We start from the raw sequence: 21442 nt of genomic DNA on the forward strand, positions 1-21442 counted from the left end.
CTTGCCTATTCCTTACCCCAGGGCATTTTTCAGGGCAGGTGTCATTTAGAGCCCTGCAGTCCATGTGATTATTAAGCAACCATTAGCACTGGGTTTAAAGCTGCTGTTGTGGGAAAGAGCCACAAGGCGGCAGCATTATTACGTTCTCATCTCTTGTTACTAGGGCAACAGAATCTTCCTGGAGGTAGTGTTCCGAGGTTGTAAATTAGAGTGGAATGTGCTGGGACAAGCCCCCAGAAGTTTATGTCTCCTTACTTAGGTTTGTTTTTTAAATTTAATTTCTATTTCTTATCGGAGTAAATTTGATTAGAGTGTTTTGATTGTCTGGCTGTACAGAAACTGCTCAATGATTCCTACATATGTCTGTTCATCTTCGGATTCTGTTCCCATGTATGTGATTACAGAATGTATATTTTAAAGGTATTGGTGATTATATAATTCATACAGTTTATCTGTTATATGTTTTTATACACTTAACATACATTAGTATATGTATGTTAACCCCATAGTCCTAGTTTACCCATCCTCCCACCTTTCATTTTGTCTAACCATTAGTTTATTTCATAAGTCTGTGAGTGTCTTTTTCTGTGGAAATACGTTCATTGGTAGCTATCTTAGGATAACATGTATAAATGTTATCATAGGATATTTGTCGTACCCTTTTGAGTTACTTAACCTTATATGATTATTTCTAGGCTCAACTGTAGTCCTGAAAACGGCATTGTTCATTTTTTTCCCGAGGCTACTATTCTATTTGGTACGTATACCACTTCTTCTTTGTCCATTCATCTGTTTATGGACATTTTTTTTGCTTCCATGTCTTTGCTATTTCCATATTGCTGCAGTGCACATTTGACTGCCTGTGTCTTTCCGATTCTGGTAGTCTTAGGTTATAAGCCCAAGAGGTGCCCTGCCGCATCATATGGTAGCTCAATTTTTACCTTTTCAAGCAGCTCCATTCAGTTTGCATTAGTGCTGTTACCACTTTTCATCCCAGCAGCAGATAGAAGGTATACATTTCTCTAAAACCCCTTCAGCATTTATAGTTTGTAGACTTTTTGCTGATGGCCATTTGACTGGTGTGAGCTGAAACCTTTTTGGAGGTTGGATACGCATGTGGCGAATAATTCCTTATACTGATCTTTAGGCATATCCTTTTTCTTCTTTTCCTTTTTTTGTTAAAGTGTGAGTACAACTGCCCTCTTCATATTCACTTTTTGAAAAATTTCTCATGTGTTGAATTTTCTTGCGTATTCCCTACCCCAGGGCATTTTTTGAGGGCAGGTGTCATTTAGACCCCTGCAGTCGTTTTGACTATTAAGCAACCATTAGCACTGGGTTTAAAGCTGCTGTTGTGGGAAACAGCCACAAGGCGGCAGCATTATTACGTTCTCAACTCTTGTTACTATGGCAACAGAGTCTTCCTGGAGGTAGTGTTCCGAGGTTGTAAATTAGAGTGGAATGTGCTGGGACAAGCCTCCAGAAGTTTATGTCTCCTTACTTATGTTTGTTTTTTAAATTTAATTTCTATTTCTTATCGGAGTAAATTTGATTTTAGTGTTTTGATTGCCTGGCTGTACAGAATCTGCTCAATGATTCATACATATGTCTGTTCATCCTCGGGTCCTGTTACCATGTATGTGATTACAAAATGTATATTTTAAAGGTATTGGTGATTATATAATTCATACAGTTTATCTGTTATATGTTTTTATACACTTAACATACATTAGTATATGTATGTTAACCCCATAGTCCTAGTTAACCCATCCTCCCACCTTTCATTTTGGCTAACCATTAGTTTATTTGATAAGTCTGTGAGTGTCTTTTTCTGTGGAAATATGTTCATTGGTAGCTATCTTAGGATAACATGTATAAATGTTATCATAGGATATTTGTCGTACCCTTTTGAGTTACTTAACGTTATATGATTATTTCTAGGCTCAACTGTAGTCCTGAAAACGGCATTGTTCATTTTTTTCCCGAGGCTACTATTCTATTTGGTACGTATACCACTTCTTCTTTGTCCATTCATCTGTTTATGAACCTTTTTTCTGCTTCCATGTCTTGGCTATTTCAATATTGCTGCAGTGCTCATTTGCCTGCCTGTGTCTTTCCGATTCAGGTGGTCTTAGGTTATAGGCCCAAAAGGTGACCTGCCGCATCATATGGTAGCTCAATTTTTATCTTTTCAAGCAGCTCCATTCAGTTTGCGTTAGTGCTGTTACCACTTTACATCCCACCAGCAGCTAGAAGGTACACAGTTCTCTAAAACCCCTTCAGCATTTATAGTTTGTAGACATTTTGCTGATGGAAACGATTGGTGTGAGCTGAAACCTTTTTCCATTTGAATTTGCATGTGTCTAATAATTCATTCTACTGAGCTTTAGACATGTCCTTTTTGTTCTTTTCCTTTTTTTTTAAAGAGTGAGTACAACTTCCCTCCTCTTATTGATTTCTTGAAAAATTTCTCATGTGTTGAATATTCTTGCCTATTCCTTACCCCAGGGCATTTTTCAGGGCAGGTGTCATTTAGAGCCCTGCAGTCCATGTGACTATTAAGCAACCATTAGCACTGGGTTTAAAGCTGCTGTTGTGAGAAAGAGCCACAAGGCGGCAGCATTATTAGGTTCTCATCTCTTGTTACTAGGGCAACAGAATCTTCCTGGAGGTAGTGTTCTGAGGTTGTAAATTAGAGTGGAATGTGCTGGGACAAGCCCCCAGAAGTTTATGTCTCCTTACTTAGGTTTGTTTTTTAAATGTAATTTCTATTTCTTATCGGAGTAAATTTGATTAGAGTGTTTTGATTGTCTGGCTGTACAGAAACTGCTCAATGATTCCTACATATGTCTGTTCATCTTCGGATTCTGTTACCATGTATGTGATTACAGAATGTATATTTTAAAGGTATTGGTGATTATATAATTCATACAGTTTATCTGTTATATGTTTTTATACACTTAACATACATTAGTATATGTATGTTAACCCCATAGTCCTAATTTACCCATCCTCCCACCTTTCATTTTGGCTAACAATTAGTTTATTTCATAAGTCTGTGAGTGTCTTTTTCTGTTGAAATATGTTCATTGGTAGCAATCTTAGGATAACATGTATAAATGATATCATAGGATAATTGTCATACCCCTTTGACTTACTTAACCTTATATGATTATTTCTAGGCTCTACTGTAGTCCTGAAAACGGCATTGTTCATTTTTTCCCCGAGGCTACTATTCCATTCTGTCCATATACCACTTCTTCTCTGTCCATTCATCTGTTTATGGACATTTTTTTTGCTTCCATGTCTTTGCTATTTCAGTATTGCTGCAGTGCACATTTGACTGCCTGTGTCTTTCCGATTCTGGTAGTCTTAGGTTATAAGCCCATGAGGTGCCCTGCTGCATCATATGGTAGCTCAATTTTTACCTTTTCAAGCAGCTCCATTCAGTTTGCGTTAGTGCTGTTACCACTTTACATCCCACCAGCAGCTAGAAGGTACACAGTTCTCTAAAACCCCTTCAGCATTTATAGTTTATAGACATTTTGCTGATGGAAATGACTGGTGTGAGCTGAAACCTTGTTGAATTTGAATTTGCATGTGTCTAATAATTCCTTATACTGAGCTTTAGGCATGTCCTTTTTTTTCTTTTCCTTTTTTTTTAAAGAGTGAGTACAACTTCCCTCCTCTTATTGACTTCTTGAAAAATTTCTCATGTGTTGAATTTTCTTGCCTATTCCCTACCCCAGGGCATTTTTCAGGGCAGGTGTCATTTAGAGCCCTGCAGTCCTTGTGACTATTAAGCAACCATTAGCACTGGGTTTAATGCTGCTGTTGTGGGAAACAGCCACAAGGCGGCAGCATTATTACGTTCTCATCTCTTGTTACTAGGGCAACAGAATCTTCCTGGAGGTAGTGTTCCGTGGTTGTAAATTAGAGTGGAATGTGCTGGGACGAGCCCCCAGAAGTGTATGTCTCCTTACTTATGTTTGTTTTTTAAATTTAATTCTATTTCTTTTTGGAGTAAATTTGATTAGAGTTTTTTGATTGTCTGGCTGTACAGAATCTGCTCAATGATTCCTACATATGTCTGTTCATCTTCGGATTCTGTTACCATGTATGTGAATACAGAATGTATATTTTAAAGGTATTGGTGATTATATAATTCATATAGTTTATCTGTTATATGTTTATATGCATGTAACATACATTAGTATATTTATGTTAATCCCATAGTCCTAATTTACCCATCCTCCCCCCTTTCATTTTGGCTAACCATTAGTTTATTTCATAAGTCTGTGAGTGTCTTTTTCTGTGGAAATATGTTCATTGGTAGCAATCTTAGGATAACATGTACAAATGATATCATAGGATATTTGTCATACCCTTTTGACTTACTTAACCTTATATTATTATTTCTAGGCTCCACTGTAGTCCTGAAAACGGCATTGTTCATTTTTTTCCCGAGGCTACTATTCCATTCTGTCCATATACCACTTCTTCTCTGTCCATTCATCTGTTTATGGACCTTTTTTTGCTTCCATGTCTTGGCTATTTCAGTATTGCTGCAGTGCACATTTGACTGCCTGTGTCTTTCCGATTCTGGTGGTCTTAGGTTATAAGCCCGAGAGGTGCCCTGCCGCATCATATGGTAGCTCAATTTCTACCTTTTCAAGCGGCTCCATTCAGTTTGCGTTAGTGCTGTTACCACTTTACATCCCAGCAGCAGATAGAAGGTACACATTTCTCTAAAACACCTTCAGCATTTATAGTTTGTAGACTTTTGCTGATGGCCATTTGACTGTTGTGAGCTGAAACCTTTATGGAGGTTGGATACGCATGTGGCGAATAATTCCTTATACTGATCTTTAGGCATATCCTTTTTCTTCTTTTCCTTTTTTTGTTAAAGTGTGAGTACAACTTCCCTCTTCATATTCACTTTTTGAAAAATTTCTCATGTGTTGAATTTTCTTGCCTATTCCCTACCCCAGGGCATTTTTCAGGGCAGGTGTCATTTAGAGCCCTGCAGTCCTTGAGACTATTAAGCAACTATTAGTACTGGGTTTAAAGCTGCTGTTGTGGGAAACAGCCACAAGGCCGCAGCATTATTACGTTCTCAACTCTTGTTACTACGGCAACAGAGTCTTCCTGGAGGTCGTGTTCCGAGGTTGTAAATTAGAGTGGAATGTGCTGGGACAAGCCCCCAGAAGTTTATGTCTCCTTACTTATGTTTGTTTTTTAAATTTAATTTCTATTTCTTATCAGAGTAAATTTGATTAGAGTGTTTTGATTGCCTGGCTGTACAGAATCTGCTCAATGATTCATACATATGTCTGTTCATCTTCGGGTCCTGTTACCATGTATGTGATTACAAAATGTATATTTTAAAGGTATTGGTGATTATATAATTCATACAGTTTATCTGTTATATGTTTTTATACACTTAACATACATTAGTATATGTATGTTAACCCCATAGTCCTAATTTACCCATCCTCCCACCTTTCATTTTGGCTAACCATTAGTTTATTTGATAAGTCTGTGAGTGTCTTTTTCTGTGGAAATATGTTCATTGGTAGCAATCTTAGGATAACATGTATAAATGTTTTCATAGGATATTTGTCGTACCCTTTTGAGTTACTTAACGTTATATGATTATTTCTAGGCTCAACTGTAGTCCTGAAAACGGCATTGTTCATTTTTTTCCCGAGGCTACTATTCTATTTGGTACGTATACCACTTCTTCTTTGTCCATTCATCTGTTTATGAACCTTTTTTCTGCTTCCATGTCTTGGCTATTTCAATATTGCTGCAGTGCTCATTTGCCTGCCTGTGTCTTTCCGATTCAGGTGGTCTTAGGTTATAGGCCCAAAAGGTGACCTGCCGCATCATATGGTAGCTCAATTTTTATCTTTTCAAGCAGCTCCATTCAGTTTGCGTTAGTGCTGTTACCACTTTACATCCCACCAGCAGCTAGAAGGTACACAGTTCTCTAAAACCCCTTCAGCATTTATAGTTTGTAGACATTTTGCTGATGGAAACGATTGGTGTGAGCTGAAACCTTTTTCCATTTGAATTTGCATGTGTCTAATAATTCATTCTACTGAGCTTTAGACATGTCCTTTTTGTTCTTTTCCTTTTTTTTTAAAGAGTGAGTACAACTTCCCTCCTCTTATTGATTTCTTGAAAAATTTCTCATGTGTTGAATATTCTTGCCTATTCCTTACCCCAGGGCATTTTTCAGGGCAGGTGTCATTTAGAGCCCTGCAGTCCATGTGACTATTAAGCAACCATTAGCACTGGGTTTAAAGCTGCTGTTGTGAGAAAGAGCCACAAGGCGGCAGCATTATTAGGTTCTCATCTCTTGTTACTAGGGCAACAGAATCTTCCTGGAGGTAGTGTTCTGAGGTTGTAAATTAGAGTGGAATGTGCTGGGACAAGCCCCCAGAAGTTTATGTCTCCTTACTTAGGTTTGTTTTTTAAATGTAATTTCTATTTCTTATCGGAGTAAATTTGATTAGAGTGTTTTGATTGTCTGGCTGTACAGAAACTGCTCAATGATTCCTACATATGTCTGTTCATCTTCGGATTCTGTTACCATGTATGTGATTACAGAATGTATATTTTAAAGGTATTGGTGATTATATAATTCATACAGTTTATCTGTTATATGTTTTTATACACTTAACATACATTAGTATATGTATGTTAACCCCATAGTCCTAATTTACCCATCCTCCCACCTTTCATTTTGGCTAACAATTAGTTTATTTCATAAGTCTGTGAGTGTCTTTTTCTGTTGAAATATGTTCATTGGTAGCAATCTTAGGATAACATGTATAAATGATATCATAGGATAATTGTCATACCCCTTTGACTTACTTAACCTTATATGATTATTTCTAGGCTCTACTGTAGTCCTGAAAACGGCATTGTTCATTTTTTCCCCGAGGCTACTATTCCATTCTGTCCATATACCACTTCTTCTCTGTCCATTCATCTGTTTATGGACATTTTTTTTGCTTCCATGTCTTTGCTATTTCAGTATTGCTGCAGTGCACATTTGACTGCCTGTGTCTTTCCGATTCTGGTAGTCTTAGGTTATAAGCCCATGAGGTGCCCTGCTGCATCATATGGTAGCTCAATTTTTACCTTTTCAAGCAGCTCCATTCAGTTTGCGTTAGTGCTGTTACCACTTTACATCCCACCAGCAGCTAGAAGGTACACAGTTCTCTAAAACCCCTTCAGCATTTATAGTTTATAGACATTTTGCTGATGGAAATGACTGGTGTGAGCTGAAACCTTGTTGAATTTGAATTTGCATGTGTCTAATAATTCCTTATACTGAGCTTTAGGCATGTCCTTTTTTTTCTTTTCCTTTTTTTTTAAAGAGTGAGTACAACTTCCCTCCTCTTATTGACTTCTTGAAAAATTTCTCATGTGTTGAATTTTCTTGCCTATTCCCTACCCCAGGGCATTTTTCAGGGCAGGTGTCATTTAGAGCCCTGCAGTCCTTGTGACTATTAAGCAACCATTAGCACTGGGTTTAATGCTGCTGTTGTGGGAAACAGCCACAAGGCGGCAGCATTATTACGTTCTCATCTCTTGTTACTAGGGCAACAGAATCTTCCTGGAGGTAGTGTTCCGTGGTTGTAAATTAGAGTGGAATGTGCTGGGACGAGCCCCCAGAAGTGTATGTCTCCTTACTTATGTTTGTTTTTTAAATTTAATTCTATTTCTTTTTGGAGTAAATTTGATTAGAGTTTTTTGATTGTCTGGCTGTACAGAATCTGCTCAATGATTCCTACATATGTCTGTTCATCTTCGGATTCTGTTACCATGTATGTGAATACAGAATGTATATTTTAAAGGTATTGGTGATTATATAATTCATATAGTTTATCTGTTATATGTTTATATGCATGTAACATACATTAGTATATTTATGTTAATCCCATAGTCCTAATTTACCCATCCTCCCCCCTTTCATTTTGGCTAACCATTAGTTTATTTCATAAGTCTGTGAGTGTCTTTTTCTGTGGAAATATGTTCATTGGTAGCAATCTTAGGATAACATGTACAAATGATATCATAGGATATTTGTCATACCCTTTTGACTTACTTAACCTTATATTATTATTTCTAGGCTCCACTGTAGTCCTGAAAACGGCATTGTTCATTTTTTTCCCGAGGCTACTATTCCATTCTGTCCATATACCACTTCTTCTCTGTCCATTCATCTGTTTATGGACCTTTTTTTGCTTCCATGTCTTGGCTATTTCAGTATTGCTGCAGTGCACATTTGACTGCCTGTGTCTTTCCGATTCTGGTGGTCTTAGGTTATAAGCCCGAGAGGTGCCCTGCCGCATCATATGGTAGCTCAATTTCTACCTTTTCAAGCGGCTCCATTCAGTTTGCGTTAGTGCTGTTACCACTTTACATCCCAGCAGCAGATAGAAGGTACACATTTCTCTAAAACACCTTCAGCATTTATAGTTTGTAGACTTTTGCTGATGGCCATTTGACTGTTGTGAGCTGAAACCTTTATGGAGGTTGGATACGCATGTGGCGAATAATTCCTTATACTGATCTTTAGGCATATCCTTTTTCTTCTTTTCCTTTTTTTGTTAAAGTGTGAGTACAACTTCCCTCTTCATATTCACTTTTTGAAAAATTTCTCATGTGTTGAATTTTCTTGCCTATTCCCTACCCAAGGGCACTTTTTGAGGGCAGGTGTCATTTAGACCCCTGCAGTCGTTGTGACTATTAAGCAACCATTAGCACTGGGTTTAAAGCTGCTGTTGTGGGAAACAGCCACAAGGCGGCAGCATTATTACGTTCTCAACTCTTGTTACTAGGGCAACAGAATCTTCCTGGAGGTAGTGTTCTGAGGTTGTAAATTAGAGTGGAATGTGCTGGGACAAGCCCCCAGAAGTTTATGTCTCCTTACTTATGTTTGTTTTTTAAATTTCATTTCTATTTCTTATCAGCGTAAATTTGATTAGAGTGTTTTGATTGCCTGGCTGTACAGGATCTGCTCAATGATTCATACATATGTCTGTTCATCTTCGGGTCCTGTTACCATGTATGTGATTACAAAATGTATATTTTAAAGGTATTGGTGATTATATAATTCATACAGTTTATCTGTTATATGTTGTTATACACTTAACATACATTAGTATATGTATGTTAACCCCATAGTCCTAATTTACCCATCCTCCCACCTTTCAGTTTGCTAACCATTAGTTTATTTCATAAGTCTGTGAGTGTCTTTTTCTGTGGAAATATGTTCATTGGTAGCAATCTTAGGATAACATGTATAAATATTATCATAGGATATTTGTCGTACCCTTTTGAGTTAGTTAACCTTATATGATTATTTCTAGGCTCAACTGTAGTCCTGAAAACGGCGTTGTTCATTTTTTTCCCCAGGCTACTATTCTATTTGGTACGTATACTACTTCTTCTTTGTCCATTCATCTGTTTATGAACCTTTTTTCTGCTTCCATGTCTTGGCTATTTCAATATTGCTGCAGTGCTCATTTGCCTGCCTGTGTCTTTCCGATTCAGGTGGTCTTAGGTTATAGGCCCAAAGGGTGACCTGCTGCATCATATGGTAGCTCAATTTTTACCTTGTCAAGAAGCTCCATTCAGTTTGCGTTAGTGCTGTTACCACTTTACATCCCACCAGCAGCTAGAAGGTACACAGTTCTCTAAAACCCCTTCAGCATTTATAGTTTATAGACATTTTGCTGATGGAAATGACTGGTGTGAGCTGAAACCTTTTTGAATTTGAATTTGCATGTGTCTAATAATTCCTTATACTGAGCTTTAGGCATGTCCTTTTTTTTCTTTTCCTTTTTTTTAAAGAGTGAGTACAACTTCCCTCCTCTTATTGACTTCTTGAAAAATTTCTCATGTGTTGAATTTTCTTGCCTATTCCCTACCCCAGGGTATTTTTTGAGGGCAGGTGTCATTTAGACCCCTGCAGTCGTTTTGACTATTAAGCAACCATTAGCACTGGGTTTAAAGCTGCTGTTGTGGGAAACAGCCACAAGGCGGCAGCATTATTATGTTCTCAACTCTTGTTACTATGGCAACAGAGTCTTCCTGGAGGTAGTGTTCCGAGGTTGTAAATTAGAGTGGAATGTGCTGGGACAAGCCTCCAGAAGTTTATGTCTCCTTACTTATGTTTGTTTTTTAAATTTAATTTCTATTTCTTGTCGGAGTAAATTTGATTTTAGTGTTTTGATTGCCTGGCTGTACAGAATCTGCTCAATGATTCATACATATGTCTGTTCATCCTCGGGTCCTGTTACCATGTATGTGATTACAAAATGTATATTTTAAAGGTATTGGTGATTATATAATTCATACAGTTTATCTGTTATATGTTTTTATACACTTAACATACATTAGTATATGTATGTTAACCCCATAGTCCTAGTTAACCCATCCTCCCCCCTTTCATTTTGGCTAACCATTAGTTTATTTGATAAGTCTGTGAGTGTCTTTTTCTGTGGAAATATGTTCATTGGTAGCTATCTTAGGATAACATGTATAAATGTTATCATAGGATATTTGTCGTACCCTTTTGAGTTACTTAACGTTATATGATTATTTCTAGGCTCAACTGTAGTCCTGAAAACGGCATTGTTCATTTTTTTCCCGAGGCTACTATTCTGTTTGGTACGTATACCACTTCTTCTTTGTCCATTCATCTGTTTATGAACCTTTTTTCTGCTTCCATGTCTTGGCTATTTCAATATTGCTGCAGTGCTCATTTGCCTGCCTGTGTCTTTCCGATTCAGGTGGTCTTAGGTTATAGGCCCAAAAGGTGACCTGCCGCATCATATGGTAGCTCTATTTTTATCTTTTCAAGCAGCTCCATTCAGTTTGTGTTAGTGCTGTTACCACTTTACATCCCACCAGCAGCTAGAAGGTACACAGTTCTCTAAAACCCCTTCAGCATTTATAGTTTGTAGACATTTTGCTGATGGAAACGATTGGTGTGAGCTGAAACCTTTTTCCATTTGAATTTGCATGTGTCTAATAATTCATTCTACTGAGGTTTAGGCATGTCCTTTTTTTTCTTTTCCTTTTTTTTTAAAGAGTGAGTACAACTTCCCTCCTCTTATTGATTTCTTGAAAAATTTCTCATGTGTTGAATATTCTTGCCTATTCCTTACCCCAGGGCATTTTTCAGGGCAGGTGTCATTTAGAGCCCTGCAGTCCATGTGATTATTAAGCAACCATTAGCACTGGGTTTAAAGCTGCTGTTGTGGGAAAGAGCCACAAGGCGGCAGCATTATTACGTTCTCATCTCTTGTTACTAGGGCAACAGAATCTTCCTGGAGGTAGTGTTCCGAGGTTGTAAATTAGAGTGGAATGTGCTGGGACAAGCCCCCAGAAGTTTATGTCTCCTTACTTAGGTTTGTTTTTTAAATTTAATTTCTATTTCTTATCGGAGTAAATTTGATTAGAGTGTTTTGATTGTCTGGCTGTACAGAAACTGCTCAATGATTCCTACATATGTCTGTTCATCTTCGGATTCTGTTCCCATGTATGTGATTACAGAATGTATATTTTAAAGGTATTGGTGATTATATAATTCATACAGTTTATCTGTTATATGTTTTTATACACTTAACATACATTAGTATATGTATGTTAACCCCATAGTCCTAGTTTACCCATCCTCCCACCTTTCATTTTGTCTAACCATTAGTTTATTTCATAAGTCTGTGAGTGTCTTTTTCTGTGGAAATACGTTCATTGGTAGCTATCTTAGGATAACATGTATAAATGTTATCATAGGATATTTGTCGTACCCTTTTGAGTTACTTAACCTTATATGATTATTTCTAGGCTCAACTGTAGTCCTGAAAACGGCATTGTTCATTTTTTTCCCGAGGCTACTATTCTATTTGGTACGTATACCACTTCTTCTTTGTCCATTCATCTGTTTATGGACATTTTTTTTGCTTCCATGTCTTTGCTATTTCCATATTGCTGCAGTGCACATTTGACTGCCTGTGTCTTTCCGATTCTGGTAGTCTTAGGTTATAAGCCCAAGAGGTGCCCTGCCGCATCATATGGTAGCTCAATTTTTACCTTTTCAAGCAGCTCCATTCAGTTTGCATTAGTGCTGTTACCACTTTTCATCCCAGCAGCAGATAGAAGGTATACATTTCTCTAAAACCCCTTCAGCATTTATAGTTTGTAGACTTTTTGCTGATGGCCATTTGACTGGTGTGAGCTGAAACCTTTTTGGAGGTTGGATACGCATGTGGCGAATAATTCCTTATACTGATCTTTAGGCATATCCTTTTTCTTCTTTTCCTTTTTTTGTTAAAGTGTGAGTACAACTGCCCTCTTCATATTCACTTTTTGAAAAATTTCTCATGTGTTGAATTTTCTTGCGTATTCCCTACCCCAGGGCATTTTTTGAGGGCAGGTGTCATTTAGACCCCTGCAGTCGTTTTGACTATTAAGCAACCATTAGCACTGGGTTTAAAGCTGCTGTTGTGGGAAACAGCCACAAGGCGGCAGCATTATTACGTTCTCAACTCTTGTTACTATGGCAACAGAGTCTTCCTGGAGGTAGTGTTCCGAGGTTGTAAATTAGAGTGGAATGTGCTGGGACAAGCCTCCAGAAGTTTATGTCTCCTTACTTATGTTTGTTTTTTAAATTTAATTTCTATTTCTTATCGGAGTAAATTTGATTTTAGTGTTTTGATTGCCTGGCTGTACAGAATCTGCTCAATGATTCATACATATGTCTGTTCATCCTCGGGTCCTGTTACCATGTATGTGATTACAAAATGTATATTTTAAAGGTATTGGTGATTATATAATTCATACAGTTTATCTGTTATATGTTTTTATACACTTAACATACATTAGTATATGTATGTTAACCCCATAGTCCTAGTTAACCCATCCTCCCACCTTTCATTTTGGCTAACCATTAGTTTATTTGATAAGTCTGTGAGTGTCTTTTTCTGTGGAAATATGTTCATTGGTAGCTATCTTAGGATAACATGTATAAATGTTATCATAGGATATTTGTCGTACCCTTTTGAGTTACTTAACGTTATATGATTATTTCTAGGCTCAACTGTAGTCCTGAAAACGGCATTGTTCATTTTTTTCCCGAGGCTACTATTCTGTTTGGTACGTATACCACTTCTTCTTTGTCCATTCATCTGTTTATGAACCTTTTTTCTGCTTCCATGTCTTGGCTATTTCAATATTGCTGCAGTGCTCATTTGCCTGCCTGTGTCTTTCCGATTCAGGTGGTCTTAGGTTATAGGCCCAAAAGGTGACCTGCCGCATCATATGGTAGCTCTATTTTTATCTTTTCAAGCAGCTCCATTCAGTTTGTGTTAGTGCTGTTACCACTTTACATCCCACCAGCAGCTAGAAGGTACACATTTCTCTAAAACCCCTTCAGCATTTATAGTTTGTAGACATTTTGCTGATGGAAACGATTGGTGTGAGCTGAAACCTTTTTCCATTTGAATTTGCATGTGTCTAATAATTCATTCTACTGAGGTTTAGGCATGTCCTTTTTTTTCTTTTCCTTTTTTTTTAAAGAGTGAGTACAACTTCCCTCCTCTTATTGATTTCTTGAAAAATTTCTCATGTGTTGAATATTCTTGCCTATTCCTTACCCCAGGGCATTTTTCAGGGCAGGTGTCATTTAGAGCCCTGCAGTCCATGTGATTATTAAGCAACCATTAGCACTGGGTTTAAAGCTGCTGTTGTGGGAAAGAGCCACAAGGCGGCAGCATTATTACGTTCTCATCTCTTGTTACTAGGGCAACAGAATCTTCCTGGAGGTAGTGTTCCGAGGTTGTAAATTAGAGTGGAATGTGCTGGGACAAGCCCCCAGAAGTTTATGTCTCCTTACTTAGGTTTGTTTTTTAAATTTAATTTCTATTTCTTATCGGAGTAAATTTGATTAGAGTGTTTTGATTGTCTGGCTGTACAGAAACTGCTCAATGATTCCTACATATGTCTGTTCATCTTCGGATTCTGTTCCCATGTATGTGATTACAGAATGTATATTTTAAAGGTATTGGTGATTATATAATTCATACAGTTTATCTGTTATATGTTTTTATACACTTAACATACATTAGTATATGTATGTTAACCCCATAGTCCTAATTTACCCATCCTCCCACCTTTCATTTTGTCTAACCATTAGTTTATTTCATAAGTCTGTGAGTGTCTTTTTCTGTGGAAATATGTTCATTGGTAGCTATCTTAGGATAACATGTATAAATGTTATCATAGGATATTTGTCGTACCCTTTTGAGTTACTTAACCTTATATGATTATTTCTAGGCTCAACTGTAGTCCTGAAAACGGCATTGTTCATTTTTTTCCCGAGGCTACTATTCTATTTGGTACGTATACCACTTCTTCTTTGTCCATTCATCTGTTTATGGACATTTTTTTTGCTTCCATGTCTTTGCTATTTCCATATTGCTGCAGTGCACATTTGACTGCCTGTGTCTTTCCGATTCTGGTAGTCTTAGGTTATAAGCCCAAGAGGTGCCCTGCCGCATCATATGGTAGCTCAATTTTTACCTTTTCAAGCAGCTCCATTCAGTTTGCATTAGTGCTGTTACCACTTTTCATCCCAGCAGCAGATAGAAGGTATACATTTCTCTAAAACCCCTTCAGCATTTATAGTTTGTAGACTTTTTGCTGATGGCCATTTGACTGGTGTGAGCTGAAACCTTTTTGGAGGTTGGATACGCATGTGGCGAATAATTCCTTATACTGATCTTTAGGCATATCCTTTTTCTTCTTTTCCTTTTTTTGTTAAAGTGTGAGTACAACTGCCCTCTTCATATTCACTTTTTGAAAAATTTCTCATGTGTTGAATTTTCATGCGTATTCCCTACCCCAGGGCATTTTTTGAGGGCAGGTGTCATTTAGACCCCTGCAGTCGTTTTGACTATTAAGCAACCATTAGCACTGGGTTTAAAGCTGCTGTTGTGGGAAACAGCCACAAGGCGGCAGCATTATTACGTTCTCAACTCTTGTTACTATGGCAACAGAGTCTTCCTGGAGGTAGTGTTCCGAGGTTGTAAATTAGAGTGGAATGTGCTGGGACAAGCCTCCAGAAGTTTATGTCTCCTTACTTATGTTTGTTTTTTAAATTTAATTTCTATTTCTTATCGGAGTAAATTTGATTTTAGTGTTTTGATTGCCTGGCTGTACAGAATCTGCTCAATGATTCATACATATGTCTGTTCATCCTCGGGTCCTGTTACCATGTATGTGATTACAAAATGTATATTTTAAAGGTATTGGTGATTATATAATTCATACAGTTTATCTGTTATATGTTTTTATACACTTAACATACATTAGTATATGTATGTTAACCCCATAGTCCTAGTTAACCCATCCTCCCACCTTTCATTTTGGCTAACCATTAGTTTATTTGATAAGTCTGTGAGTGTCTTTTTCTGTGGAAATATGTTCATTGGTAGCAATCTTAGGATAACATGTATAAATGTTATCATAGGATATTTGTCGTACCCTTTTGAGTTACTTAACGTTATATGATTATTTCTAGGCTCAACTGTAGTCCTGAAAACGGCATTGTTCATTTTTTTCCCGAGGCTACTATTCTATTTGGTACGTATACCACTTCTTCTTTGTCCATTCATCTGTTTATGAACCTTTTTTCTGCTTCCATGTCTTGGCTATTTCAATATTGCTGCAGTGCTCATTTGCCTGCCTGTGTCTTTCCGATTCAGGTGGTCTTAGGTTATAGGCCCAAAAGGTGACCTGCCGCATCATATGGTACCTCAATTTTTATCTTTTCAAGCAGCTCCATTCAGTTTGTGTTAGTGCTGTTACCACTTTACATCCCACCAGCAGCTAGAAGGTACACAGTTCTCTAAAACCCCTTCAGCATTTATAGTTTGTAGACATTTTGCTGATGGAAACGATTGGTGTGAGCTGAAACCTTTTTCCATTTGAATTTGCATGTGTCTAATAATTCATTCTACTGAGCTTTAGGCATGTCCTTTTTTTTCTTTTCCTTTTTTTTTAAAGAGTGAGTACAACTTCCCTCCTCTTATTGATTTCTTGAAAAATTTCTCATGTGTTGAATATTCTTGCCTATTCCTTACCCCAGGGCATTTTTCAGGGCAGGTGTCATTTAGAGCCCTGCAGTCCATGTGACTATTAAGCAACCATTAGCACTGGGTTTAAAGCTGCTGTTGTGAGAAAGAGCCACAAGGCGGCAGCATTATTACGTTCTCATCTCTTGTTACTAGGGCAACAGAATCTTCCTGGAGGTAGTGTTCCGAGGTTGTAAATTAGAGTGGAATGTGCTGGGACAAGCCCCCAGAAGTTTATGTCTCCTTACTTAGGTTTGTTTTTTAAATGTAATTTCTATTTCTTATCGGAGTAAATTTGATTAGAGTGTTTTGATTGTCTGGCTGTACAGAAACTGCTCAATGATTCCTACATATGTCTGTTCATCTTCGAATTCTGTTACCATGTATGTGATTACAGAATGTATATTTTAAAGGTATTGGTGATTATATAATTCATACAGTTTATCTGTTATATGTTTTTATACACTTAACATACATTAGTATATGTATGTTAACCCCATAGTCCTAATTTACCCATCCTCCCACCTTTCATTTTGGCTAACAATTAGTTTATTTCATAAGTCTGTGAGTGTCTTTTTCTGTGGAAATATGTTCATTGGTAGCAATCTTAGGATAACATGTATAAATGATATCATAGGATAATTGTCATACCCTTTTGACTTACTTAACCTTATATGATTATTTCTAGGCTCTACTGTAGTCCTGAAAACGGCATTGTTCATTTTTTCCCCGAGGCTACTATTCCATTCTGTCCATATACCACTTCTTCTCTGTCCATTCATCTGTTTATGGACATTTTTTTTGCTTCCATGTCTTTGCTATTTCAATATTGCTACAGTGCACATTTGACTGCCTGTGTCTTTCCGATTCTGGTAGTCTTAGGTTATAAGCCCATGAGGTGCCCTGCTGCATCATATGGTAGCTCAATTTTTACCTTTTCAAGCAGCTCCATTCAGTTTGCGTTAGTGCTGTTACCACTTTACATCCCACCAGCAGCTAGAAGGTACACAGTTCTCTAAAACCCCTTCAGCATTTATAGTTTATAGACATTTTGCTGATGGAAATGACTGGTGTGAGCTGAAACCTTGTTGAATTTGAATTTGCATGTGTCTAATAATTCCTTATACTGAGCTTTAGGCATGTCCTTTTTTTTCTTTTCCTTTTTTTTAAAGAGTGAGTACAACTTCCCTCCTCTTATTGACTTCTTGAAAAATTTCTCATGTGTTGAATTTTCTTGCCTATTCCCTACCCCAGGGCATTTTTCAGGGCAGGTGTCATTTAGAGCCCTGCAGTCCTTGTGACTATTAAGCAACCATTAGCACTGGGTTTAATGCTGCTGTTGTGGGAAACAGCCACAAGGCGGCAGCATTATTACGTTCTCATCTCTTGTTACTAGGGCAACAGAATCTTCCTGGAGGTAGTGTTCCGTGGTTGTAAATTAGAGTGGAATGTGCTGGGACGAGCCCCCAGAAGTTTATGTCTCCTTACTTATGTTTGTTTTTTAAATTTAATTCTATTTCTTTTTGGAGTAAATTTGATTAGAGTTTTTTGATTGTCTGGCTGTACAGAATCTGCTCAATGATTCCTACATATGTCTGTTCATCTTCGGATTCTGTTACCATGTATGTGAATACAGAATGTATATTTTAAAGGTATTGGTGATTATATAATTCATATAGTTTATCTGTTATATGTTTATATGCATGTAACATACATTAGTATATTTATGTTAATCCCATAGTCCTAATTTACCCATCCTCCCCCCTTTCATTTTGGCTAACCATTAGTTTATTTCATAAGTCTGTGAGTGTCTTTTTCTGTGGAAATATGTTCATTGGTAGCAATCTTAGGATAACATGTACAAATGATATCATAGGATATTTGTCATACCCTTTTGACTTACTTAACCTTATATTATTATTTCTAGGCTCCACTGTAGTCCTGAAAACGGCATTGTTCATTTTTTTCCCGAGGCTACTATTCCATTCTGTCCATATACCACTTCTTCTCTGTCCATTCATCTGTTTATGGACCTTTTTTTGCTTCCATGTCTTGGCTATTTCAGTATTGCTGCAGTGCACATTTGACTGCCTGTGTCTTTCCGATTCTGGTGGTCTTAGGTTATAAGCCCGAGAGGTGCCCTGCCGCATCATATGGTAGCTCAATTTCTACCTTTTCAAGCGGCTCCATTCAGTTTGCGTTAGTGCTGTTACCACTTTACATCCCAGCAGCAGATAGAAGGTACACATTTCTCTAAAACACCTTCAGCATTTATAGTTTGTAGACTTTTGCTGATGGCCATTTGACTGTTGTGAGCTGAAACCTTTATGGAGGTTGGATACGCATGTGGCGAATAATTCCTTATACTGATCTTTAGGCATATCCTTTTTCTTCTTTTCCTTTTTTTGTTAAAGTGTGAGTACAACTTCCCTCTTCATATTCACTTTTTGAAAAATTTCTCATGTGTTGAATTTTCTTGCCTATTCCCTACCCAAGGGCACTTTTTGAGGGCAGGTGTCATTTAGACCCCTGCAGTCGTTGTGACTATTAAGCAACCATTAGCACTGGGTTTAAAGCTGCTGTTGTGGGAAACAGCCACAAGGCGGCAGCATTATTACGTTCTCAACTCTTGTTACTAGGGCAACAGAATCTTCCTGGAGGTAGTGTTCTGAGGTTGTAAATTAGAGTGGAATGTGCTGGGACAAGCCCCCAGAAGTTTATGTCTCCTTACTTATGTTTGTTTTTTAAATTTCATTTCTATTTCTTATCAGCGTAAATTTGATTAGAGTGTTTTGATTGCCTGGCTGTACAGGATCTGCTCAATGATTCATACATATGTCTGTTCATCTTCGGGTCCTGTTACCATGTATGTGATTACAAAATGTATATTTTAAAGGTATTGGTGATTATATAATTCATACAGTTTATCTGTTATATGTTGTTATACACTTAACATACATTAGTATATGTATGTTAACCCCATAGTCCTAATTTACCCATCCTCCCACCTTTCAGTTTGCTAACCATTAGTTTATTTCATAAGTCTGTGAGTGTCTTTTTCTGTGGAAATATGTTCATTGGTAGCAATCTTAGGATAACATGTATAAATATTATCATAGGATATTTGTCGTACCCTTTTGAGTTAGTTAACCTTATATGATTATTTCTAGGCTCAACTGTAGTCCTGAAAACGGCGTTGTTCATTTTTTTCCCCAGGCTACTATTCTATTTGGTACGTATACTACTTCTTCTTTGTCCATTCATCTGTTTATGAACCTTTTTTCTGCTTCCATGTCTTGGCTATTTCAATATTGCTGCAGTGCTCATTTGCCTGCCTGTGTCTTTCCGATTCAGGTGGTCTTAGGTTATAGGCCCAAAGGGTGACCTGCTGCATCATATGGTAGCTCAATTTTTACCTTGTCAAGAAGCTCCATTCAGTTTGCGTTAGTGCTGTTACCACTTTACATCCCACCAGCAGCTAGAAGGTACACAGTTCTCTAAAACCCCTTCAGCATTTATAGTTTATAGACATTTTGCTGATGGAAATGACTGGTGTGAGCTGAAACCTTTTTGAATTTGAATTTGCATGTGTCTAATAATTCCTTATACTGAGCTTTAGGCATGTCCTTTTTTTTCTTTTCCTTTTTTTTAAAGAGTGAGTACAACTTCCCTCCTCTTATTGATTTCTTGAAAAATTTCTCATGTGTTGAATTTTCTTGCCTATTCCCTACCCCAGGGTATTTTTTGAGGGCAGGTGTCATTTAGACCCCTGCAGTCGTTTTGACTATTAAGCAACCATTAGCACTGGGTTTAAAGCTGCTGTTGTGGGAAACAGCCACAAGGCGGCAGCATTATTATGTTCTCAACTCTTGTTACTATGGCAACAGAGTCTTCCTGGAGGTAGTGTTCCGAGGTTGTAAATTAGAGTGGAATGTGCTGGGACAAGCCTCCAGAAGTTTATGTCTCCTTACTTATGTTTGTTTTTTAAATTTAATTTCTATTTCTTATCGGAGTAAATTTGATTTTAGTGTTTTGATTGCCTGGCTGTACAGAATCTGCTCAATGATTCATACATATGTCTGTTCATCCTCGGGTCCTGTTACCATGTATGTGATTACAAAATGTATATTTTAAAGGTATTGGTGATTATATAATTCATACAGTTTATCTGTTATATGTTTTTATACACTTAACATACATTAGTATATGTATGTTAACCCCATAGTCCTAGTTAACCCATCCTCCCACCTTTCATTTTGGCTAACCATTAGTTTATTTGATAAGTCTGTGAGTGTCTTTTTCTGTGGAAATATGTTCATTGGTAGCTATCTTAGGATAACATGTATAAATGTTATCATAGGATATTTGTCGTACCCTTTTGAGTTACTTAACGTTATATGATTATTTCTAGGCTCAACTGTAGTCCTGAAAACGGCATTGTTCATTTTTTTCCCGAGGCTACTATTCTGTTTGGTACGTATACCACTTCTTCTTTGTCCATTCATCTGTTTATGAACCTTTTTTCTGCTTCCATGTCTTGGCTATTTCAATATTGCTGCAGTGCTCATTTGCCTGCCTGTGTCTTTCCGATTCAGGTGGTCTTAGGTTATAGGCCCAAAAGGTGACCTGCCGCATCATATGGTAGCTCAATTTTTACCTTTTCAAGCAGCTCCATTCAGTTTGTGTTAGTGCTGTTACCACTTTACATCCCACCAGCAGCTAGAAGGTACACAGTTCTCTAAAACCCCTTCAGCATTTATAGTTTGTAGACATTTTGCTGATGGAAACGATTGGTGTGAGCTGAAACCTTTTTCCATTTGAATTTGCATGTGTCTAATAATTCATTCTAATGAGGTTTAGGCATGTCCTTTTTTTTCTTTTCCTTTTTTTTTAAAGAGTGAGTACAACTTCCCTCCTCTTATTGATTTCTTGAAAAATTTCTCATGTGTTGAATATTCTTGCCTATTCCTTACCCCAGGGCATTTTTCAGGGCAGGTGTCATTTAGAGCCCTGCAGTCCATGTGATTATTAAGCAACCATTAGCACTGGGTTTAAAGCTGCTGTTGTGGGAAACAGCCACAAGGCGGCAGCATTATTACGTTCTCATCTCTTGTTACTAGGGCAACAGAATCTTCCTGGAGGTAGTGTTCCGAGGTTGTAAATTAGAGTGGAATGTGCTGGGACAAGCCCCCAGAAGTTTATGTCTCCTTACTTAGGTTTGTTTTTTAAATTTAATTTCTATTTCTTATCGGAGTAAATTTGATTAGAGTGTTTTGATTGTCTGG

The sequence above is a fragment of the Balaenoptera borealis genome (genome assembly GCF_965194805.1).
Source record: "Balaenoptera borealis genome assembly, chromosome: 1".
In the NCBI taxonomy this organism is placed as follows: domain Eukaryota; kingdom Metazoa; phylum Chordata; class Mammalia; order Artiodactyla; family Balaenopteridae; genus Balaenoptera; species Balaenoptera borealis.